The sequence below is a fragment of the Stegodyphus dumicola genome, chromosome 3 (assembly GCF_044657685.1).
Source record: "Stegodyphus dumicola isolate Sdum_Otavi_A_Nest chromosome 3, ASM4465768v1".
In the NCBI taxonomy this organism is placed as follows: Eukaryota; Metazoa; Arthropoda; class Arachnida; order Araneae; family Eresidae; genus Stegodyphus; species Stegodyphus dumicola.
The window spans coordinates 276775830-276803745 of record NC_140770.1 but is presented as its reverse complement, the minus strand read 5'-3'; positions in this window follow the sequence as shown (position 1 = coordinate 276803745).

The following is a 27916-nucleotide window of genomic DNA, read 5'->3' as shown; positions in this document are numbered from 1 at the left end:
TACTTAGACAAACGATTCTCAACCGGTAATACGCGTACCACTTGTGGTACGCAAGAGAAAAACAGTAGGTACGCTAAGAAAAAAAAAGCATTTTTAACTATTAAATTCAAAAATCTCGTGCAGAAAAAGAAAACATTCCTGTGATCGAACAATAAATGTGGTCTAAAGATTTAAAAAATAACACACTAATTAACTTTAGATTGAATAGAATTCAAATAAAACTACTAAACTTTTATTCCCTTTTTGCACAATCTATTTGTGTGAACAAGGATGTTCTATTTGAAAAACAAAAATACGGAACAAAATTAAAAGTGAAATATGACTAGACATAAAAAAAAAAAAAAATAATAATCTCTTTTAAACACGTCCAAAATTCTGAATAAATTTTAGAATTAAAGTATTATAACTTAAATTCTGATAGTTAAAATGGTATTCAATTTTTAATCTAATATTTTTATGTGTGCATATTTAATACAAATAGCCAACAGGTTGTGCAAATGGCAAAATATATTTTTTAAAATATTTCTTTTGAGAAATTGAAAAATAATCCTTGTAAAATGGAGTAGTGGAACTAAAGTTTTTAAATTTTTGTTTCGATGGCTCGAGTTAGTTAAAAGGTTGAGAACCGCTGAATTAGACTAAATACAAGTCCATTTGAAGTTTCCAATGCAAACGGTTCTTCCAATTATACATTTTAAGGGGTGTTCGAACCCAAAAATCTTCAAAAAATGGTTATTTCGGATTTTTGCATTTTCAAATTCTCTACACTTATACCTTTCTAAAAATACCATTCTTTAATCTCTATGAAAATTAGAACTGTAAAAAATCTAGTTTTAATTTGTCGTCGAATGTTTGGATAAATGAGGAATATTACACAAAAACGCGTTTTTCTCCAAACGTGATTTTTGTATACTCGATGTACCTTTTCTCGGGAACTACTGCTTATAGCTATCTAAAATTTCTATGGCTTATTTATTAGGTTTCCTAATATTAAGTAAAATGATTTTTTGTGATAAACTAAGAAAAAAAAATTTAAAAACTTTTGTATGAGAAAAGTGTTTAATTTTACTATGCCTAACAAAATATTCTGTAAATTACACTAAAATTCAAAATGTTTCAAAAGCTCATTTCAGTATAATCAGATAGGTATACTTTAATTACACAAAAAATTTCAAGCGTGTATCTACAGCAGATTTTGAGAAAAGATACATCAAGAATGGCCAATTTAACACTGTCGGTATACGGGTTGCTGATGCCCCTTAAGTGAAGTCATATCTAAATATTTAAAATTATGTTTTAAAGTGTACATGCTATAATTATTATACATTAAGGTAAAATATTAATTGCTCTGATTAATAGCTAAATATCTATGTCCGTTCTTAGAATTTAATTTAAAATCCTTTGGATAGCTCTTCAGCACTCGTCCTATTATAGTTAACACATCTAAACTTTATTTAAGTTTTCATTCTGTTTGAAAAATATCTCACCCCATAGATCCACATTGCACATCAGGAAATGGATCATTACATATATAGATCTTGCCCCGTAGATTCCCAATACGCATAAGGGAAAACACGAAAATGCCCATCCTTTCGCCTGGAATCGAACCCGAATTATCAATGCTCAGAGACTTAGCTACTCCGCCGCTGTGGTGGACTAATACTGTATTGGACATCCAAGTCCATTTAACATGCAAGAATAGTGTTCGTTTTCTTGTAGAGACAGGTTATTTCGAAGCAGGAGACATGAGAAATAAGCAATGCCCTCGTCGGGATTCGGACCTCTCGAATACGCACCGAGTGCACTGACCACTACTTCGGCGACTGGGAATTAGGAGACCCAATCTCCAATTCACGAACTAAAAAAAAGTGGTGGAGAATCATCATCCACCACGTTTTTTTTTTTTTAGTTTGGGCGCCACTGTAGAGACATTAGGTTATTTTTAATACTGAGAAATGTGAAAAATGGGCAATGTCCTCGCCGGGACTCGAACCGCGGATCTCTCGAATACACGTCGAGCGTGCTCACCACTACATTACGAAGGTATTCTAAGAAGGCTGGAGAAATACCTTATACAGTCGCCCTTTGAAAGGGCGACTGCGGATTAGGGAACCCAATCGCCAAATCCTGGTAGTGGAGAATCATCATCCACCACCGTTTTTAGTTCTGGCGCCACTATAGAGTCATTAGGTTATTTTAAGGGTAGATTAAAGAATCTTATTAAGCAGGAGAGATGAAAAATGAGCAATGTTCTCACCAGGACTCGAAACTTGGACATCTTGAATACGCGCCGAGCGTGCAGATCATTACACCACGAAGGTAAGCTAAGAAGGTGGGAGAAATATTTTATATTCTAATGAACGCTTTTATTGGGCTTAATAAGAGTAATCTATGCAAAATTTTGAATTAACTACTTGAAGTCTTCTCGCAATCAAGTGTCAATTGACCTAAAATTTGGCAAGATTTGGATTTTTTAAGCTCGAATCGTTTTCAATATTCATGATTTTACAAGGGTCTGAACCCTTGTTATTATGTTTCAAACTAAGCATTAATTGATAGGCATTTTCACGATTATTGTAAGCGCTGCAGACAACAAGTCTATTTCCGTACTTTTCCCGATAGAAAACCAATCGCTGAGACGTAGGTGGGCCCCATTCCACGCGCATCCATTTCTGGTGATTGGCACTCAAACAGATGGAGCAGTTCTTTGATTAATGATCAGCAACTTTGGCGTCTATATTAAGAGTGCTCGCTTTCCCTCCATCATCCTCTTAATCTCCCTACCCTTTCTTCTGGCAGCAGTTTAAGCGCCTTCATTCCTCGGGACGTTAATGATCGTTTCTTTCCTCTTCCCGACAAATCCTTTCATTTTTTCTTCTCTCTCTCTATCTGTAGCCCGCGCGTGAAAGGAAATGCAGTCATTGTCTTTGGCAGTGATTCTATCAACTTCTTAAATGAGAATGAGAAACTGGATGGGGGTACAACATAATGACTCGCGAGGTCCTTCATCAGTATTACTTCAATCTTCTTAAGGGCACTTAAAGATTGAATTTTGAAAATATCCGGGCAAGAGTGAAAATTTGAGCTAAGTGTTTGCTTTTTCATTGGAATGATGACCGTTGTTCTCTGTAGATATTAAGATTTTTTGTCATGCATATTTTCAAGTGTTTTTCCTTTTCTTATGAAACATAGGAAACTTGATAAAGAAGTGGATCTTTGTAAGTGGTACAGCTTGCCGTCTTGGAGTTCGGGAAGTTCACTTTTAACCAGCATCTTTCCTTTTCCTAAAGAAATATTGGGATAACTCTTGCACAAAACTATAATAGATTTCGAATTCCCTTTTCTCTACGTTTTCAGCTGTGATTTGCGTATTTCAAGTTGGATGTTATCAGTGGAGTAATTTATTTAAATACCCAAAAGTTTTGACTGAAATTCACAGTATAAATATACATTAACGGACTAGTTATTCGTTAACATTTCATACAATAATAAGTATGAAATCTTTCGTGTTCTAAATGTAATATGCAACAAAGGACAATTAATTAAATCTGCACGCTCTGCATATAGGTATAGTAGCTATAGTTATTGCGGTTAGTGTTCCTGGGTGCTATATCATTCACTGGGCTCGCGTTCAAATCCCGGTGTTTATAAGTGTATACTATCGCGGGGACTGAAAATGCATGGCGACCCGAAAGTCCTCGCAAGTGTATTGGTGGTAGTAGAAGAGGTGTGAGAGGTTTTCTAGCTATCTGCCCGAGTTGCTGTCCATCAAATATAGAAGGAAACTGGGCAAAGTCACTTATGTGGTGCTCAAGACCCATGCCAACCACAGTAGCAAACTTGCTTTTCTCACTACGATAAAACTTGTGTGATAATTCTGATTAAATCAGACAAGTATGGTAAGCCATACTAACATATTAATCACTATTCCCATTCGTGTATTCTTTTCATCGTTACCCTAAACTCTTTAGAACTCGCAACGATTGCAGTGTTTTCTAAGCCAAATTAATGTGCATTAGTGAATCAATTAAGTGGATATCTAATCATTGTTCGTGAAATTGTAACTTCCTTGTTTGCACTGTTATCCTCTCATTCTTATATTCTCTTCTGAATACATTCTCTACGCACTATTCTCAAAGATCTTGAAAATAAAGATGTTGATGTCATCTTCTCTCATGTACGTGGTCACATCGGCAGTCTAGCAAAAGAAAAGGGTAGGATGGGATAGATGGAATATGATAGGATGGGAAAACAAGAGTGAAATGAACGCTAAAATGTTCGAATAAACGAATGTGAAATGAACGCTAAAATGTTCGAATAAACGAATGTGAAATGAACGCTAAAGTGTTCGCAAGAGTGAAATGAACGCTAAAACTGTTCGAATTAACACCAATGACGCTGCTTAAGTAGTGTTTCAAGAAGTTAAAGTACAACAATTCTCAAGCGGAACGAATTACGCAAAAATTCTTCTGCCATCTCTCTGACTAAATTATTTCTTCCTTCTATGCGTCCCAGATTGAAAAGTAAATATTTTTCTGCAGTTTTGAAATTTACTAAATTTCTAACTGGCCGCTGTAATTTCAATATGTATCTGAAGAGATTTGGTCTATCTGATACGATCTTCTGTTGCTGTAACTTCAGGGGGAGTGCAAAATATCGAACATGTTTTGCTCTACAGTTCAAAGCTTACGGATCGAAGAAAAGAACTCATCTTTCAGTTAAATTATTTAAACGTTAAGTTCTCTCCTTCTTTCAGCGTGTTCAAGATAAAATGGCATTGTCTTATTTACATTTTATTCCTGAATTTATAAATTTATTTTATTTCTATAAGAAGAATTCATAACTTCTAGCAAAAGAAAAGGGTAGGATGGGATAGATGGAATATGATAGGATGGGAAAACAAGAGTGAAATGAACGCTAAAATGTTCGAATAAACGAATGTGAAATGAACGCTAAAGTGTTCGCAAGAGTGAAATGAACGCTAAAACTGTTCGAATTAACACCAATGACGCTGCTTAAGTAGTGTTTCAAGAAGTTAAAGTACAACAATTCTCAAGCATTTTATCTTTTCTTTTAAGTTTACATGCTTTCAGATTACGAATTTTTATTCAGACGAGAAATGGAACTTCTTTCAATATCAAATGAAATCAAATATTGTTCAAGACACATTTCGCATTGAAATCCATATAATCAAATACGTTTTTCAGCAGGAATTCAAAATTTGAATTTCCCCGGGGTCTAAAAGGAACCGATTAAGAGCGCATCTAAATATTCTTTTTTAAAAGCCATTTATTTAAGGATTAAACAATTTACGTTAAGTCAATGTCAAGAATATGTTTATTGATTCTCGATTAGTTAAGTTACAACAATTAATTTTCGTGGTAGTCACCCGCTAATTTTTTTTATGTCAAAATATGTCACAACACGCTTGTGAAGGCAAATAAAATTAATCTTTCTTATAAAGAATTTTGATCTCAGCAGCAAAGAACCCCTTCTATCCCTCCCTGTTTTATACGAGATACTTTTAAAATTAAAATAGGAACTCAACTGAGAAAAAGATTTGTCACGCATGAATTGAAATTAAAACATACAGTCGAAGCTCTCTATAGCGAACCAAATATAACCATTCCAAACCCGGTTATAAAGAAACATACAGCTTAATCTCGCTATAACGAACCAGACTTAAAAATTCGAGCCTCATTATAAGGAACCAAACTTATATAATTGAAACCTGATATAACGTGTAGAATCATTAGGTTATTTTTCAATGGCAGGAAATGTGAAAAACGTGCAATGCCCCCGTCAGGATTCGAATCTGGATCTCTCGAATACGTGCCGAGTGTGCTAACCGTTACACCTCGTAGGCATACAGAAAGGAATACTATATCCAACTCGATGAGAAAAGTGAATTATCTCACAAAAACATAAGAGCAATGTTTTTATATTTGCATGAAAAGGAATAAGAAAATGTACATTCACGAATTTACCTTTAACCTTTACTTGAAATATACATGACTACAAAGGAAAGATTAATTAACTTCATCATAGTATCGTCCTCGAAGAGAACTCTGTATGACATCCTACGATCAAAGGATTTGAATGAAATCTAACAATCCACTCGAATTCTTTATTTTAGCTGTCACATACGCCCTATACAAAGAACGCCACACGTATCTTCAGATTTGCTTTTTGTATTTTCGTTCGCCTACATTGAGTGTCAAACCTTTTTCCCATAATCTTTATTTAGAACGCAGAGCAAAGTGCGTCTGAATACAAAAGAAATGCAGAATAAAGGTGTTTCCTTTTCGAAGCGTTTTATGCGTTTGCAAGCAACATTAGTTTAAATATTTCATCAAGAAAGATCAAAACCACATCGCGTCAGACAATTTGTATCTACTTTATACTATTGATTGTAGTTTCTCGAATTAAAATTTCCAGTTTCTAATACCGTAAATTATCGTAAGTTTTTTTAAACGAATTGAATTTATTGGTCCATGAAATGGTAATAAAGTTCATCATGACAATTATTACGAATGAAAATTTCTATGTATACAAAAACTCATTTATCATAAAAATTAACGATATATGGCCACAAGTATATTGACGTAAACATCCGAGAATTAAAAGATGCTAATTATCCGGTTAAATATCAATGCACTGAATAAATAAATAAAAAAAATGGCATTCTGCATTCTACAAAATCTCTAACTTAGATTTGAAATTATAACAATATTGTTACGAAATATGAAAACGGGGTAAGCTAGCTTTCCCGCAAAGCGGTTTTAGGGTTGCCAGAAAATGGCAAAGAATTGCAGGGTTGCCATATTTTGCGCAGAATCGCCCATTTGGTAACAGAATTGGCGATATGCCATAGATGGAGCGAGAACATTCTAGAATAAATTCTTACCGATTTACCCCAGAATGTTCTCGAAGGCAGGTCAAAAGCTGTACGCGGAGTCGAAGTGTAACATCGATTGTATCGGGAGTTTTATCGTGAAGAGTATCTTGAATGTGTTGAACTCCGAGAGCGATTGACAGAGTCGGGAGCTGTATTTAATGTTTTGTTGTGAAGCGGTTTTCATCGTTATAGCCCCTGAGAGTCTAAAAGCTGTGTTGCTGATTGTTTCAGCGTATTTCGAAGATTGTAAACGGTCTTTGTAACTCTTAGAAAGTTCTCCACGAAGGCATCCCTCGCCCTAAGCAGATAGTTGTTGCGCGTTTTACCTCAATCTGAATAAACCACCTAACCTTTTATTTTCAATCTTCAACGATCTGCCTGGAACAAATTTCGATGTTTTAAATTGATGTTACATCGTCTAGCACATAGAGAGAGCTAAACTCTTTAGCCTGCTAAATAACCTCTCTCAGATTATTAGCCCACAGGGCATTAGCTCAGAAGGGCTATTAATTTAACCTCTCCCTCTTCTGGCATGTTGAGAATAAACATGCCAGAAGAGGAAAAAGAAAACAAATACAAATTTGAAACTATTTTTACAACTCCAGTCAGTGGCAATTTTTACAGGTAAAGATATGTTAACCAGATTGAAATATCTCCATCATCTGGATATTTTCATCACTTTATATACCAAATATAAATATTATAGCTATTATAAAATTATCTTATGTTGATATCACACGTGTTTCTTGTACGGCCTACTAAATTACACATATTTTTTGCTGCATTTCTTTTAAATTTATTTCCTTGAATTATATTAGATATATATTTCTCATTCAATAAATTCAGTTCTCATTTCATGCCAAGGCAAAAGTACTTAAAAACTCAAATCATTTTCATTAAAAATTGTAAAATGCAGAAAAATCTAAAATAACAAATGATGTTTGGTGCCATTCGGCAGAAAGACGCTCAAGTTTGTGCACAAACTGACATAATTCACTATTCTACTAAAATTTTCAAATGTAAATAAATGGCGGCCTCGTTAGGCTTACGACTACTTTGAAATTGCTGATAATGCTACAACTATTGCATTCACATTAACTAAAGGCGTAAAAATATGATCCGGAAGCTAAATCCCTTTTAATGAAAAAAATGCACAATTTACCAAACATATAAAAATAAAAACTGAGGTCACTCAGCCAGGTAATAAAATGAGTAACAATCTATATATATATATATATATTTATGGTTGGTGCTGTCGATTGCAACTAAAACGGGATGTGCACAACTGCATGTAATAGCAGTCCTATTTACAAAATTTCTACGCGCTAAGGCAACTCATAAGCTATACGAGATACATACTTACGTACCTACGGCACGAAAAGAGCTGCTTCTGAATCCATTTTGAATCCATTTTATAATCTATTATGAGAAAAAGGGTCCTTTAAAAGTCCGTACGTACAGATGTCACGTAAAAACATCGTTACATTGCATTCGATAGCGGTCAAAATGGAAAGTTTCGTTGAAATATGATACCCGAAATTTTTCGCGATTATAATACTTCCCTTACATTTTACAAGGAAGTAGTAAATTATAGTAACACTTATCATTCTGTAAACGTGAACATTGATCAGCTCATTGGGTCCACGGCCCACACGTGTTTTTCTCTTCCCCTTTTCTTACTTGATTTTCCTTACTTGATTAATTGTTATCTAAGTCTAAAAAGCAGTTTTGACAAAATATGGCACTAATTTTAATTTCAGAAAGAGAAATAGCTTCACTTGCAGAAGAATAAAAATTGTCCTGCTTTCTTTATAATGTATCACACTTTGAAAAAAGAGTATTGTTCCTTTATTAACTGAAATCTTAAAACTTATTTTAACTACACAGTTAAATAAATAAGCAAAATAAAGAATGATTAAAACTTTCCAAAGTGAAATGCAACGTAGGTGCTTTTCTCTCCTTGCTCTGATTAAATCAACTGGGAAATTTATAACTTTTCCTTATATTGTCAAAACAAATCTAAGCACCTTGTCATAATATCTCGGGAAGGTGTCTTCTTCTCTTTATTCAGATAAGAAATGAAATACAAAAATACAAATATACCACGCCATTCAAAAGCGAAAATCAGATTCTTTATTAGTTTATTCGAAATGAAAGTTTAGACTGCGTTGTCGTCACTCAAATACACTCTTCTTAAAAATGACATTTCTTTTATTAGGAGGTTTCAATTTTCTTTAGATGCAAAAAATAAAATCAGGAAAACATTACTAGAAGAAAAAAAAAATAATTTGACGTATGCACTGAACTTTTGATACCCTACCTACGGGGAGAACCTTTTTTTTTTTTTTTATTCCTTTGTGAAGCAGTGAATTTTTCTTTCTTTTTTCTCTCATGCATGCGATAGATATTGTTTTGAAAGGGAAATAAAGAAATAATAATAATAAAAAAGCAAACTGCTTCGAAATGTGACTCTCGTTGTTGTACACAGTGAAATATTAATTAAAATCAGAATGCTACGACGTTTTTGTTTGCATAGTCGTTTTTACGAGGCAATTATAATTTTTTCTCACATGAAGGGAGGAACGCTGCTCGACTAATTTAGAATGTTTTTTTACGAGATTAGAATTTTTTAATATTCCACCTATTGTGCTAAAAATGAATTTGAAAACAGCTTTTTTAATCTTTAGCGCAGCATTAAGCTGAACAATTGCATCTCACTGCGCTTTCTTTATCAACGATTCTGTTATTTGTGAAGGGTGGGCTATCTAACTTTTGAATTTTGAATCGGCTATAAAAAACTAATTAATATATTTTCAAAATTTTGAGTTTATTAGAAAGATTGGAAATTTTTATTTTAGAATGAAACACAACATTATTCAAATGACTGTCACAATTGGCTTGATAGTAGCCCATCCGACCAGCCAATTTTTCGGTACATTTTCGATTGTTCGGGCTCCAATCGTATGAATGGCAACTTGGATTTCGTATTTCAAAGCATCAATCGTCTGTGGGTGGTTTAGCGCAACACTTTGTAGAGACAATAGGATTTTTGGAAGCCGGAGATATGAAAAATTAGCAACCGCCTTCGCCGGGAATCGAACCACGGACGTCTGGAATACCGGCCCAGCGTGCAGAACCACTACACCACGAAGGCACGCTATGAAGGCGGGAGAAATACCTTATAACTTATCCTTAAGGGCTCCCCCACGATAAAAAAAATCTAAACGGGGTCGAATTGGTTGAAAATGGGCCAATGGTGACAAATGGCGGAGTAAAAACTCCGGCGGCACCATTGGGCCATTTTTCGTCGGAAATTAGCAAGAAGGGGCCGTTACCATCAATAGCGTATGTTATCGTGCCATGCTAAACGAATTTTTCTTTCCAAAATTCAAGAGAATGGCATGGATGACATTTGGTTTCAACTGGACGGGGTCACTTGCCACACAGCCAACGTAACCATCGCTCTCTTGGGCAGTGTTTTTGGAAATCGAATAATCATGTCAATGGATCGAATAATGATGTCAATTGGCCGCTTCGAAGCTGTGATTTGACTCCGTTGTTTTATTTTCGGGGGGGGGGGCAATCCTTAAGGATAAGTGTTAAGCTAACCACCCACAGACGATTGCTGCCTTGAAACACGAAATCGAAGTTGCCATTCATGCGACTGGAGCCCAAACAATGGAAAATGTACTGAAAAATTGGGTTCATCGGATGGGATACTGTCATTTGGATGATGATGTATTTCAGTCTTAAATGAAAATGTCCAGTCTTTCAAATAAAGTCATAATTTTGAAAAAGTATTCCTTATTTTTATAGCTGATTCAAATTCCCAAAGTTAGATGGCCCACCCTTTATTTTCATCAATATTTATTACATTAGAGTAGTGAAGTTAGAGGAGGGCAGAGGAATGCTGTACTCTGCGGGGCATATATTTCACGGAAACATTGTTAATATGAAATGTAATATTATAACTGTTAATATTGTGAATCATGAAGCAGAAAATATGTTTGAGGGCTTTTTGCTTTATAATAACTCTTAATACGGTTATCAGATTAAATGTAGTGATTCCTGCGCACGCTATATGCGCATATTCATGCTAAGAAAGGAACACTAGCTTGCACTCTTGTTACACACGAAATGAACAGAATCTTTCTGATTGTATTCGAATGATGGATGCAATTTTTCACGTTGCTTGGCTACTTGGAGAGACGTATGGTCTAGACCAGTGATTCTCAACTTTTTCGAAGTTGCCGCCCCCTAAGAAGCAAACATCTTTTCAGCGTCCCCCTTTGTGAAAATCCTGTAATTTAGGTATGGGAAAGGGGGTTTCCCTATGCCAGAAAAAATTGTTCAAGTGATGTTTTATATTTAAACATTCTTTATTCTGAATTAAATAATTAAAATAAAACAGCAAAAATACACTAAAAGAGTAATATCAATGAAACAATCAAGTATGATCAGGGGAATGCCAGGGCTTAATGGTTCAGAGCAAATTTCTGAACGTTCTGTTCAATATTTTTAGAGAATCGAATTTAATTCAATATTTTTAGCATTCAATTCCCTTCCTCCCACGATTTGGAGCTGACTTCTCTTTTTTGTATCAACTCTTCGCCCATGGTATGAGCTTTCCCCAATTTAGCAATTACTTTAGTTTTTGGAGAGGTTGCTAATAATCTTGAGACAGACGGTGCCCTCAGAAACTTAGCTTTGATGTTCAGGAAAAACGACAAGTCTTTTTTTTTTTTTTTTTTTTTTTTTTATAATCAGGATGATTTTTTTTTTTTTTTTTTTTTTTTTTGCAGATTCGTCTCACCATTCTTAAAACTGCACGAAGGGAGCCGTCGCGGAAGTTCGTTTATTGCTGGTACAAATGGTCTACATCGTATAATGGATTTAATAAATTTTGGGGGTGTTCTTAAATTGAGTTTGAATGCTCATCACCCCCTACCGCCCAAAACATGCTCTCCGCCCCCTGCAGCCCAAAACAAGTTCATCGTCCCTTAGCATCCTTCCACTGCTCCCGTTGAGAACCAATGATTTATTTAGACCAAGGTAAGAACAAAGACAAGATTAAGCTCTTTCCAACGCTCAAGTTCAGTGACGTCACTTCGCTTACAGAAGTAGCAGCAACAAAGACGCAGGTTTGGGGCAAACGAAAGTCAGTGACATCACACAAAACCCGTGACGTCAAAGACTTTTCTCGGGAAGAACAATTTTGGTTCGAATTATGTCCAGCGATTCGTTCGAACTCCTGGTTGGTAGATAAGACACTTAGAGTTATTTGAGATTTTGTTTCGGCTTGGCACTAGACTACCAGTGCAAGTCAACATTTGAATAAGGGTTGTAGACTATTTCGCAAACATGGTAGAACATGTCGGCCTTTAAGTTGAGTTTCTGCGTGAAGAGGCCCTAATAACCAAACCTGACGAATAATTGTACCTTGCATCGCTCCGTATGTGTTCAGAAATCGTTCACAGAAAATGATCTCACACATTTTAGATGTCCAGCTAATTTGTCTTGCATTAACGCCATTGAGAATTTTTTTTCAAAATTCTCTTTAAAATATATATCTGGCTCCATGTCAACACCATTCCTCTTAAGATCAATGTTGTGATTAATGGACATGGCGATATAACTATGTATTAAGTTAAAAAAATATTATTTCGTAATATTATATTATAACCAGGCTATATGTTTTGATCAGTTCAAACAGGGCTAGTTAGTCCTAATGATTTTCATATTGCAACGAATATCGCTCCTTTCGGAATTCCTCGAACCATGTGTAAATTGTTATTTTCTAGAAGAACATTTTGCAAAAAGATCTCGCAAACATTCAAGACATTCTAAATTCACTTAGATCGAATTTCAAGTCCTAAAATATCATGGCACAAAGTTTTCAAAATATGCCTCATAATGTCCCGGGATTAAATGTTAATTAGACAAACACGAAACGGTCTTTTTGCCAAACTATAACTGCCAAAACAAACTATAAGCTGCCTTAAGCCCTTCTTTGCACATGGCATAAGGAGGTTACTTCGAAATTAATAAAACAAATATTTTAAATAAATTAAAAAATTTTCTCATTAAATTTTGTGAAAAGACATATAAAAATAATAATAATTTAACAAAAGAAAAAAATTCGAAGTTACATTGTAGAGTTTCCTTTAGTTCAAAAACGTATTATATCACTCAAATTTTTGTTACCTTTCCTGAACTCCTCAACTTCCCCTCGCATTTCCTCGACAGGATGCAAATTTAAAGTTTAGTGAAGAGAGCATTTAAGCGGTTGAATATCGGAGTTTATTCTGAGCTAATTCTAGCCATCGCACGTTTCGTTTCTGACCTTGCTGTTACGCTGATACGCATCTTGTCCATTTTGAAAAATTAACACGCCTGTTAGGTTCGTCGAGTCAACCTAGATTAGCCGTAAATTAAAGTGCTAGACCAGCACTACGATTTTTTAGATTTAGATTTATTGTGCTACAAATTTAGCTTCCACTGTAAGTTGGTGTTATTGTAAAGCACGAAATGCATGCCTTTTTGTTCATGACTGGAATTAATAAAGGGTTATATTCCCACTTCTTCTGTGTTGCTATTCTTTCAAGCCTGTGCGAGAAGTCGCCAAGTTTATTAGTAGGATCTAGTTTAGTTTATGCTGACAAGGAGAGATATATCCTATAACATTTGTTTTCTATTTAAAAATCCAAAGTCTCGTACGTAAAAGACAATTTTGTTGATTACACAGTATTAAATATTCAGACATACATTTATTTTAACCCTTTGTTGCATTATGTCCAATCTAGTAGACAAAAGTTTAAATTTGTTTATTCTTCTGTAAATGCCTTAACAGATTCCCTGCCTGTGTTCATTCATTCTATACTATTAGAACTTTCAACTGTCGATGATAGATGGCTGTATAGCATCACTAAGTAAAGCATTGCTATTTGGAAAATGGCTGCTACTTCTGTTTCCAAGTTAGTATAATTTCTCGTAGTAAACATTATATAATATTGCTTACATTTTCTTATACTGCCATTTTTTATTCATAATTAGTCATTTTAGACATTTTATTTTGAATGTCAGTTTGAGAAAATTGTGGAGTGAGTAGATAAAGATCTACCTAAAAGAGTGAATTGAAACCCAGATGGACTACTTATCGAGCCAAACACCACTGGAAATGTTTATGTTTGGCAAGGAATTTCTAGAACATTGGACATTTGAATCTAATAGGTACAGGTTACAAAATCGTACCAAAATGAATTCAATCGCAATCGACGAATTGAAGGTATTTTGGGGGATCTGTTTGTGCATGTCGGTTGTAGATTTACCATTTAGAGGATGGTAATGACCACTGCAAACAAGCCAGGAGAGGATTTCAAATGCAATGACCGTAAATCGTTGGGAAGATATTTGTATGCATGTACGTATATGCATGCTGTCCACTGTAGTGAACAAACTATAGCAATTATTTAAAACGAAATTTGAATAATTTTTTTTTTTATTATTACTAAGGTTATTTTAAGTAGAAAAATACAAACATTTTCGTTTAACTTCTCTAGATTATTTGTATGCAGCAAAGGGTTAAATAGTTTAACTTAGTATCTTTGGCTTATTTTTGAAATTTTTCTTCGACGTGTAACTAAAAATAGAAAAGTTTATATGTAAACAATTGCAAACTTTTTCTTATTATTACCACTTGACTCTCTGTGGCGTTTCGATTGTGATATAAAGTTTGATAACTAAACTCTTGAAACTTTTTCTTCACCGTATTTGCAACAAATACATAATTCAAATGCCTATGCGGGCTGCATAAATTTGCTTCGAAAGCTTTAGGTATATTGCAAACAATTCATATACGACGTTCTGAAAACTTTTAGAAATACCTACATGATACTATTAAAATGTGACAGAAAAATATGAGGGTTGAACGATATATGAGAATTTTGAAAATCTTTGAAAAGGTAATTTCATAAAATATCAGTATATATTTTACCTTCGGGTTAAAATAATTATTATATGTATAACTACACCTTGGTCAAAAAAGAATGTGACCGTTCTCTATCTACCGTTTTACTGTCTGATTGACGAAATTAATCTTGTGCTTTTTATGTCTCGAAAGCACAATTTAGGATATATATTAAATTTATATATCTGTTCTAACATGGGCATTTTAACACAAAATGGGACTTTTTTCTGAAATGACACACCGAGTTTTTTCTATATTTCGATCTTAAGACTCAAATTATACCAAAATGTTAAATTTTCTAAAAATCGCAAGAGTAAGTTATAAAAGATTACCTTTCAGAATTTTAGAGCCTCAAAGTTGAGTTTGGTATGCATTTATTAGTACCTCTTTTTTAATTTATTAAACTTATTGATTTCTTCTTTCACAACACGAAATTTAGGTTCATTCCAAATTCGATCTTGTAAATTTGTAAAATTATTTTCATAAATCTTCTGAAATTATTTTTGATATATAAATTTTATAACCTATAAAATTTGGTTATCAACTTAAAGTAGATACATTTCTAAGCATAGCTGCAAAAAATTAGAGAATTTTATTCAAACTTTCCTACGATGTACGTGATTTTATATAATGGCTCGTTTCTAAATTTGGTATACTTGTTATAAAGCGATAGTAACGCCAAATGCGCTTTACACACTTTGTTAAAATTATTTGAGAAAACGTTGGGTTGGGTTGAATTATTCAATTATGGCAAAGCACACGAGGGCTGTCTGCCTAAAGGGAGGGATGACTTCGTGGAGGACTTTCTAAGGGAAACTGGCTAGTATACACGTTACACATGGGGAAAACCACGAAAACGCCAATGCAGCCAGCCCGTTCGCGGGATTCGAACCTGAGACTGAACTACAATTGTTCAACGTCTTTACCGCTCGGCAGCTGGTGGGCCTATTTGAGAGAACGAAAGCACTTTATTTTTATTACTGTGCATAATGAAAAAAGAGAAAGGAAAATAGGTTACTATAAATCACCAATGTTGTAGATATTGTATGGCCTGTTCCATGGCTATAGCTTCACGTTGGAAAACACTATTAAAGTGCTTAAGGGCTCCTTGCCATTTGTGTAATATTATTGGTGGACACAAGGCAACGAAGGCACTGCCCACTTTGTTGTCAATTTTAGAGCCGTCATCACCCACCATAGCATACATACAACAAAGATTGCGAGAGAACAATGGACAGTCGTACATGCTGGAATGGATTAAGGCACATGTAGGAGATTACGGAAATGAGATGGCAGACAGTCTAGCTAAGGACGCGGCTCTAGGTGGAACTTCAGGTCCAGTCAACATCCCCTGGCCCATTTCCCATCTCAAAAAATCCTTGAGACTCCACGCTACGTCTAAATGGTAGGAAGAATGGGACGAAGGAGAGACAGGACGCAGAACTTACTATCACCTATCATATGTTGATCCGGGAAGGACTATAAATAATCCACAGCTCCTACGCTACATTACGGAGCATGATCCCTTCCCGGAGTATTTTGCAAAACGCGGTATCAGTGAGACGGATATATGCAGCTGTGGAGAAGTGGGAACTCCGGAACACTATGTCACAACATGTCCACCAACAACTGGACTACATATACCTTTCCCGCAGACCAATCGCCAAGCGTTCTGTAAATTTCTTATAAAGCAACGTCATTTCATATACAAACTAACAATAGTAATGGATAAACTCTCTGCGCTTGGCACAGATCTGTGTCAAACGGCCTAAAGGTGCGCAGCAGCATACAAACATACTATTCACGTCGATGCAAAAACAAGACAGAGTATATTTCGTGCTATTTCTAACATGCACAATTATTACAATGTACATATATTGAGTACACATTGAGTTATTGTGAGTATATTGGTGTATAAATGGTCAGTATAAAATAAATATATATAAAATAAATATATAAAAGTCAATATATAATAAAAATATATATAATAAAAAGTCAACTGTGCTATGTATCTCAGCTAAATGTATAATATATCAGTATTATGTATATATCAGTATAGTGTATATAGTATTATGTATATAGCAGCATAGTGTATTTGTATCAGTGTAGTGTATAATGTAACAGTATAGTGTAGAATGTATAATGTATCAGTATAGTATATATAATGTATAATGTATGTATAATTTACATGTCATAAGTTCTGATGTAAGACGATATTGCCCTTGGATCACATGCTAATCAAATATAATTTTCTATATCTAAAATATTCCCATGCACATAATCAAATTAATGTAATGTAATATGCATATTTTAAATATATTTGTCTTTGTATATGTAAGATTATGTACTATGTACCTTGTTTGTAATATGCCATCATACGTAATATGTACCTCAATTGTAACATGCTGTATGAACCAAAATATTATTGTATGGCAATGTACTATCTGCCAAGGCCCTTGTATGGCACTGTATTTTAAATCGGTGACTGGTGTCAGGGGTTCATGTGGCCCCTCACCCTTCCCCATACCATTGGGGTATTCTAGACAAGGGGTACGCGGTGCTATACCAAATAACCGCTATGGTAGAGGGGTGGTGCTCGCGTCTTCCATCACTTATCACTTATAAATTACGAATATAACCAAGCGAATTATTCTTGGCGCAAACTGAAAAAAATGTGCCAAAATAAATTTTTAAATTTCTGGGTAAATTTCTCACCAAATGTTGCAAAATTTAATATTTGTTTATATTTTCAGTCGTTGAAATTTGGTATGACATTTCAGAAAAAGTCCGATTTTGCTTCAAAATACGTATGTTAGAACAATGCTATATGTAAATCTAATTTACATTTTAAGCCTCGCATTGGAGACATGAAGAACTCAAGTTAAATTTCGTAAATCGGTCCAGTACAACGGGAGATATAGAACTGTACCCCTCTTTTTTTTTGCAATTTTTTTGCACGTATGTATGATACTATATGTTCATTTACCTTTTGATCGCCTCTTATATGTTCCCACTGTAATTTTTTTTCTTAAATTAAAAACGGTAACAATTTTTTTTATAAATTTATTATTAGATATATGTGCACTCAGTTTTCCTTACATTTAGTAGATTTCAAATTTTTATTCAATAATGCATTCTTTACGTGCAACATAACGCAATTTTTATTTTTAATAAAATCCAAAAATCTTACCTTGAAGGAAATTGGAACGAAAATTCATCAAGTCTAACTAATTATGAAATGAGACTTGGCACCTGCATGACAAAATAAAAAAGATACAGAATTAATTAAAAATTACATATTTCAGATTCTTTCACGCAATGTAATAAATAGCTATATTTTAACTACTAAAACGTTAAATAGAACGCAATCCACAGCGCAGAGAATGCAAATCCGATAAAAAAATAATAACAGTAGCTAACTAAACAACAACTCAGTTGAGATGTCTCTCTCCGGTTTTTTAAAGCTTTTAATCGATCGCGAGAGAGTTCTAGTAATTTTTTTGCTTCTCGAGATTTCTGGAAACCAAAAGAGTAGAATTACGGTTACAGCTAACCCAGTAGTGAATTATATTTATTCAAATTAAATATAAATTACGAAATATCAATTTATTAAATGTTAAATGCACGTGCTCATGTATTTTTATTTTCCGGCGTAGTTTTTTCTTAAAATATGTCTCGTGCTGAATTGCAGGAAGGAAAAACAGTTTTAATTATAATTCTACTAACATTAGCTATCTAAATACAAAATTCGTAACAATATGTTTAGAATTCTCGATACAGTACTAAGTGTTGTCATACATTGTTTAACCCAGAAGGGCTATTATTTTAATAAAATAGTTTTAATTATAATTCTACTAATATTAGCTACATAAATACAAAATTCTTACTAGCATTTTACTTTTCCTTCTCCGCCTTATGTCGAGGGTGTTCTGAAATAATGTGGTACGCACCCATTTCTTCGAATTTAATTTTAAATTTGTACTCTATAAAAAATATATTCTTATTTCAAAAACGTTGAATAAAGTTTCTATGATCACGCCATCTGCATTTTTCATATTAACGTGAGGACAAAGAAACGGATAATATAAAAATAACACAATGCTTAGAGGCATGCGTAATCATTCCGAATTTTATACGATCCGCCTTTCTTTAAAGAAAAAAAAAAGAATTATTAGAAAGCGCAATCTCACGACAGAATATTCCATAAGCTCATTAAGCTTACACTTTCTTTCATTCATCACGTTTCTGACGTCTGGCGTCTCCAGAGACGTGTTGCCACTTCGAAGAAAGAGAAAATAAAATCCTGATTCTAAGGAAGGGATGAAAAAAAGTAGGAAAAAAAATAACGGAAAGACAACCGAAACATCGCACAGAATTCTTCATATGTTCCAGAAATGGAAGGATGGAGAACGCAGAAACGAACGTCTCAACGATGAATTATGCAAATGTTATTCGAAAGAAGAGGGATTTGTATCGCGAAAGACGCGTTCCCAAGAGACATGGGAATGCTTTTGTTTTCGCGCCAAAAATGAGAAGACGCCATCTTGGATTCTCCTTTCCTGCAGCTCGAGTCTTTAGCAGCTCACTCGAGATATCCGGAATAGTTTATTTATTTATTTATTTGTTCGCTTATTTTTCTCCAGAATTATGATGAGAATGGAGCAGCTATTTTATTATGGAAGAGTTCGCTAGAATTTGCATGCGATCTGGAAGAAGAATATCGGCTTTCCCATTTCGAATTCTTTTTCCGTTTATTTGGAAGAATACCTTGTACTTTCACAGGCAGTTATTTATTGATTTTTACTTGATTAAAATACATATAGTCTACAATCCATCTTCTAATGCTGCACAATTTTTGAGTAGCGTCCATTATTTGCAATATTTGCGTATTATATAAGTCATTTATTTGTAACTAAACAAGTGCTTAAAAATCTGTACTGTTTTTAAATGATGTAAATTTGATAGCTTCACGTAAAAAGAATACATATAACACAAAATTTGAATAATGCAATTTAATAATCCTTTTCAATCAGATAATTAATTTTGCTTATCTAAACAATCCTCCGTATAATTAATATATCATTCTTTACTAGATAGATTCTTTAAATTACTAGCAGCAATTGTAATAATAAACTAATTTAAAAAGGAAAAGAATAGAATACATATATATGTACACACACACGCGCACACACACACACACACACACACACACATATATATATATATATAATGTACTTGTAATTTTTCCATGCAACAATTTTATTAAAAATTAATTATTATTTCACTTCTTTCTGGGGACAAGAAAACATCGGCAATGGAAGCATTAACTAGTCTAGATTATCTTAATTTTAAACTCTAATTTTTTTAAGGTTTATAGTTGGACATATTAATGCTTTCAGGAATGTTGTTTTGATTTCCCAGGGCATTAGAATAATTTAATTCAACTTAGTTTGTTTTAATGCTTTTACTTTTTGTTTTCAATAATTATGTTTATTTTTTCACTTGTTGCAATGCTTTATTTTCCTATTTGTTTTAAATTAATAGTAAAAAAAAATTGTTTACTGTCATCGCTTTCATCCGCTCAATTGTTTTTTAAAATGTGTTTGCTGTAATTGCAAATTACGAAATTATAAGACATTAAAATTAAATAATGTATTCTAATTAGTGCCGCAAGGGCGTATAATGTTTTATTTTATTTGAAGGACTAAATCAGTAAATTAATTTGATTTTAAATAGTTATTTCTTTTGCTTATATACAAGGAAATAAATCATTAAAACAAATTGCTATTTCAGAGAATAGAAAAGAATTCTGTATATAAATTTAAGAATAACAATAACATATGAGGTATTTCTTAAATTTAAAGCGAATACGAAATAGAAAAGAGATCAGTATTGCTGAAAGAAAGATCATCGTAGATCTTTGGGAAAGGGGAAATATATTATAACAGTTGCTGAAACCGTTAACGAAACACATTCATGGATTAAAAAGTAATCATAATCTTCAAATTAACAAGACCTTCAACGTCCAAGCCAACATCTGGTCGCCGGACTGTATTACCGCGTCAAATATCCGACTTTGTAATACATTTTGTAAAAATAAATTCAAGACTATAAGCTTAAAAATAGCTAAAAGGTGTTGCTGAAATATTCTAAAAAAATACGAGTTCAATCACAATTTGAAGAGAACTGAAAAAGCATGACTCTCATGCTCGGATTCCACGAAAGAAGCCTTTCATCTCTGTGGTGAACACAGCTAAGAGGATGGACTTTCCCAAAGAACGTCTAAATAAGACACAAGATTTATTGGGAAAAAGAAATATTTCCGGATGAAAGTAAAATTTGTATTTTCGACGTCAAAAGACGAAAATATGTGTGGAGGAAACTCTGTACAATCTTAAATAACTGAACTTTGTTCTCACTGTCCAACATGGAGGAGGAGGCGCTATGGTTTGCACGGATATAGCCACGTGTAAGGTTTTTATTTAATAAATTCATTGCTCGAAAATACTGAACAGAAATCTCAATGCAAGTGTCAAGAAGCTTGACATGAGTGAAGATTGTTCCTTTCAGTAGGAAAATGACTCCAGTGACGCTATGGGTGTTTCTATCATGTGCAAACCAACTCCGCGCACCATCTCAGTTCCCTAATCTAAACACATAAAACATTTACAAGACTAACACAAGCACAGAATCAAGGAGCATGAAATAACATCCCAAGAAATGCTCAAATCTATCATGTTAAAAGAGTGGAAAAAATATCTACATAAGATGAATCTAAGCTCGTTGAATCCATGCCAAATAATTTGAGTGAGATTATTAAAAGACAGATACTCTTACAATTTATTAACCGAATTCATGCCAAATAGTTTGAGAGAGATTCTTAAAAGGAGGAAACCCTATAAAGTATTAACCAAATCCATGCAAAATAATTAAGACACAATAACACGCCGAATAAATACTAATTCCGAAGGCTAACAACAATTATCCAACTTCAATACTACGATTTACCGTAAACCTTCATCGGTTTGCCTTCCACCACATTTTAAATCATGTCATCCGACTAAACAAAAGTTAGTTTCATTTTATTCCTATGTTTTCCGTGCTCTTCAAGTTTGCTCCTCCAAATTAGCCCTTGACGAAGAACTAAATTATTTAAAAGCAATAGCTATTGACAAGGGCTTTTCACCCAACATTATTATTCAAGCAGTTAAAAAATTCTCATCTCAACACACTAAAAGGCACACTCTTGTTTTAGGAGATTATAAAAATTCTGTTGTCATTCCCTTCTTTCTATCAATTAGCTATAAAGTTGCGCAAATTTTGCAGAAATTTAACTTTCGGGTTGTTTATTCTCCCATCAATAAAATTCCGAGTTCCATACTCAAAGACCCCATTCCGGATATGAATTCTTGGGGTATTTATAGGATTTCTTGCCAGTGTGGTTTGATTTACATTGGCCAAACTAGGAGAGCCTTAAAATTTCGCGTCAAGGAACATGAGGCATATGTTAGAAAAAAGGAAACACAGAAGTCTTCTGTTGCTCAACATTGTTGGTCCGAAAATCACACTTTCAATTTTTCTGCTGCCAAAATTATTCAAAAAACATCTTCCATTCACATTCAAAAAAATCTTTCTGTTCTAGTTAACGATCCTATTTCCAATCCATCTTTGCCTTCGGCCTTTAGAGAAATTATGTTTCAGTTCTGGTTTCACCAACAGATGGCACCACTTGCTTATTCTTGTCCAGGCTTTCTTATCTTATCTAATCATTATTTCCTATCTTGTTCATTTGCGGTTTTGCAGCTGAGGATGGTGGTTCGGTAAAACCATCGAAACTAGTCCTGTGAAAATTTTGAAAATATAAGGCTGATTTTTGTTGTTTGACTTGGGAATCAGTACCATGGAAAATAGTTCGAAAGAAATTATTAAAAGACGGATACCCTAAAAATGTATGAGTCCATGCCTAATAAACTGAGTGAGATTATTAAACGGCGGATATCTTAGAAGGTGTTAACCGAATCTATCCCAAATAGTTTGAGTGCAATCATTAAAATAAGAATATCCTATAAATTATTAACAATATGTATGCCAAATAGTTTGAGAGAACGTATTAAAAGACGGATACCCTAAAACGTAGCAATCAAACCCACGCGTAATAGTTAGAAAGGTTATTAAAAGAACGATATCCTGTAAGTTATTAACTGAATTCATGCCAAACAGTCTGGGAGAGATTATTAAAAGAAGGATAGTCTAAAAGGTATTAAAAGAATCTATGCCAAATAGCTTTAGAGGGAAAAAGAGGAGTAGCCTACAAGGTATTAACTGAATCCATCCCAAATAGTTTGAGAGAGATCATTAAAAGAACGATACAAGCATACATACCAATTAATTTAAGACATATTATTAAAAGAATAATAGCCTACAAGGTATTAACTGAATCCATCGCAAATAATTTGAGAGAGATCATTAGAAGAACGATAACCCACAAGATATTAACCGGATCCATGCCAAATACTTTAAGACAGATTATTAAAAGAAGGATACCCTACAAGGTATTAACTGAATCCATTCCAAATAGTTTGAGAGATATCATTGAAAGAACGATACCCTAGAAGATATTAACCGTATCCATCCATGCCAAATAGTATAAGACTGATTCTTAAAAGAAGGATACCCTACAAGGTATTAACTGAATCCATTCCAAATAGTTTGAAAGAGATCATTGAAAGAACGATACCCTACAAGATATTAATCGAATCCATGCCAAATAGTACAAGACAGATTCTTAAAAGAAGGATACCCTGTAAGGTGTTAACTGAATCCATCCCAAATAGTTTGACATAGATCATTAAAAGTATGATGCCCTGAGAGGTAGTAAGTTTTAGGTTCGATTAATTATGGTAGACCTTTTTGCCAGTGTACTTAGAGTTTTGTTGCACACAATTTGTGTCATTCTTAGTTATGAAAATTTGTATTACTTCTGTACGATAATATGAACGTTGTTTGTACCATTTCATTTTAAGACGTTTGAGGAATCAATAAAAATTGTATTGATTCAGAAAGACTCCATTTAATTGGTGTTCATTGAGTGAACACAAAAGACTGGTCGCGTGTACACAGACGTTTGCCTTTAAGTATACTTGTTCAAAATAGATATTCTTTTTAGTATTTTTACGGGTTGAAGTTATGGTGATAACGTTACGATCGAACAACTAAGTTTTGAGATTCTGCCTCCCGATTTTTTTTCTAGATTTCGGGAGGGTAATTCAACCAATACAGAAATTTGTGCAGATCTTATTTACGTAAATATTAAACTTAAACACCGCGCTTCCATAACTGTGATTTATGCTGAATCCTAGTAAGATTCATGTTCATTGTGCAAAGAATGCTAGTCGGCCACGAAACTGAGATTCTGTATCAAGGAGTTACTGGAAGATTGAATGCTAGAAAATTTCAAGGTGTACAATTAATTAAGCAGTTAAATTTGTAAAATGGTAGATGCTGCAAAGCTAGTTGCATATTTATTTACAAGTTAGAGTAACTTTCAAGTTTTGTGCTGCTTATTACCGTATTTCATCACGTATTTTTCTCACATTCTTTACTAATTTTATCGTTCAAAAATGGATAGGGGAAGACTATGAGAAAAATTTAACTTTCCAAAGATGCGGTTACAGTATAAACTATATGAACCTACCACAATTTTTTAAAAGAAGCTTACATCCCAATGAAAATGCATAATAATATTAGCTTACAATATCTAATATTTCTTCATTTTTACTTCAATGTAACTAGAATTTCGTCCGTTCTTATTATCGTCTCGACCGCATTGGGGAAAAGAAAATTACGCTAATAAATTTTCTTTTTAATTTTCAGAACCTTGTGCTAAAGAGCAGGGGAGAATATGCAAGTGGATCGAAATACGCAAAGAAATACAATATTTTAAATTTAACGATAAATTCTGGATCCAATAAAATTTAAGCTATTGATCTTTATCGTTTGCAAATGATAACTCGCTTAAACACGCGTGGAGCTAAGTTTCTATCGACACATAAGTACAGATAAAGAAACAGTTTACGTTAAGACTCAGAAAGGTAATGAAATTCAATGAATGTTAATGAAAATTAATGAATGATCAAACGTTCCTTATTAGAGGCAAACCGTCACTGAGTAAGGCTGATGTGGGAATGAGTGCACGCGCTTGCTTCCGGCATACATTGCGTAGAATCCGACGACATTTGCATTCATGCCGTCAATCTATACGCGTTGTAGTGTAAGGTTAAATCTGTTTAAGTAGCAGCAAGAAATAGAAAAGCTGAGACTATTTCATTGTCGGGTATGTGATCGTATATAGAGCTAAAGCATTGTGTCACATCGTATGTGGAGCTAAAGTGTGGAGTGGGTAGTAGAAGTAGTAGTAGTAAGGGAGGACGTGGGAGTGTGGAATAGGTGAGAGCTTTCAAGGGAAGGTCGGGAAAACTCCCAAGACGAATCTCGCACTGGTACGTCATCTGTAATCGCTGACGACATGGTACAGGCCGTTGAGATTCAATGTTCATACGATCACGAAGTATGAGCCACTGACGGAAAAATGAAATCGTTAATGAAAAACTGGCTATCATCATGTGGTGGAAGAAATGAATCGAAAAATTTGCTGCCCATTATGATGATGTTAAAACCAAAAGGTAATTAGGTAAAGAAGTATAGAAATTAGGTGTATGGGTCTTACTTAAAAATTAATCATCGTCAGATCTTTTTTTTTTTTTTTTTTTTTTTTTTTTTTTTTTTTTTTTAGCAAAATGCCAAAATGGCGCAAAATATCTAAACGAAATTAATGGCCCAAAAGGACCATTAATTTCGTTTTGGCATTTTACGTCGATTCACTATAAACGGCGAATTACTTTTCAAATTTGTGCCACCACATATTATCGCCCTGTGTTATATTTAAAGAAATTAAATAATTAAGAATCTGCAAAAATATATGTATGTTCCTCGCATTATTATAAAACAACGGTACCCAGGGCCATCCAATTTTGAATAACGTAATCCCCCAACGAATATGGACGTCTGGAAGCCGTAATTTGGAATTTGTTCTATTATCGACTAGCCGCTACGTCGGCAGCCTTCGTCTGGCTTTTAAATGTACCGGACAAATGACTAAAGGGAACACCAAACGTAAAATTTAAAAGCAGCACAGAACTATTTCAACCATTTTTTCGAGTAACAACAGTGCTGATAACAATGGCAACAGTGATTTATCAGCAACAATGTCTGCATGCGATTGTTGCTGATATAATAAGGGAGAATTATCGATTTGATGCAATTTCATCAAAAAACATGAAATAATTTTAAAAAAAAGAACTCATTCGAATTTTGAAAATATCTCTTCGAGGTACACTAGCTCTTGTCTACATGCACCCTATGTAGTAAATTTCGTAGTCTTGGGCCTATTAGCTTACGCGCAGCACGAAGAAAAGACACCACGTGCACATACACTCTTCCTTTTATTATATATAGAGATTTCCTATTTTGTAACACCTTAACAAATTTTTGATTAAGGTACTCAATGATTTCAAAACGAGCAATGGCAACACTGTATGGAAAAGAAAAACATTTTTTTTTTCTCCAGCGCGCGAGACAGCGTATTGGAAATTGTAGAGATAAGCTTATTTTAAAATTATTTCCGATATTGCTGTTGAACTGAATTTTATGGTTTCAGTGCGAAGAAAAAGATATTTAATAAATAAAAGCAACACACAAAACGTTAAAAAAAGGGCCTTTTGGGCGTAATATAAAATCCGAAAGCTTTCAGATTTTTTGTTTGGCTTACTTTTTTTTTTTGGTCTGTCATATAGCTTTGCATTAGCATACTTAACTATTAAAAGAATCTAATGAATTGCTGCTTGCATAACTTAATACCTTTCCGAACATTTGAATACCTACCTTCAAATAGATTATGTGGCTGAATTTTCAAACAATGATTTCCAGATCTAATTATTTCGAAACCTCTTTCAGCCTGCACGTATGAAGAGTACCCTTGGAGCCATAATAAAATACAATACCCTTACCCTCGAGAGCACTCAGTATTCAAGGCTGAATGAGCACCCGATCGTATGTAAGACCTGATGGGGGCTTCTTGTCCGAGTTTTCAAAGCCTGTCTCTTTAGTGAGACCCTCGGGACTAGCGTTAGGGATCTCTGTGGCCTCAGTAATGTGATTCCCGAATACTGCTTACGTGATAAAGAAGAACACCTAAGAGTATTATCTAACGACAAGATGGGATAGCCAGTAATGGTCTTTACCTTTAATGGTAATGTACGGTATTGGTAACTCACATGGCGAAGGTTTATGTTGAAGGTGGGAGAACCTTCTGCATAAACTGCTTTCTGAAATCTACGATTAAATTGATTAACAAATGAGATTTCTGAAATAGTTTTCTATTTTCTGTGAGGCAACGCATTTCTGTGAGCTGTTATTTTCCCCAAAACTTTATTTTTAGTTTAAAATATCAAGACACAAAAAATACAAAACACACGGTAATCAGATTCTTCCCACACTCCGTATAGCTCAAAAGTCTTCTTATTTAGGGCAAATTAAGATTTTTTTTTTTTTTTTTTTTTTTTTTTTGCAGCCAATTTTACCTGCTTAGCCTAGCTCATTGATGTTACGTGATTAGGATCACGTAATTAAGTTAAAAGTTTATAAATATAGCCAGTGTAACATAATAATTATTTCTCTTTTTTTGATTCAGGTTAATTTCCTTACGAAATTATGTTTACTTATTACGAAAAATTGTAATAAAGGACTTAATCTGAATAAAATAACGTATTTCCTTATATTTCGTAATGTAGTTAAATTCAGTGCACTCAGTCACTGAGTATAGGTCACTTAGTATGCTTTGCAGGTCGCGTCACACTACACAGATTAAAAAAAAAATCTGAAAGATTCAGATTTTAAATTACGTCCAAAGGGCGTTTTTTTAACATTTTGTCTGTTACCTTTGTTTATTAAATATCACGTTCTCCGCACTTAAACCATAAAATTCAGTTCGACAG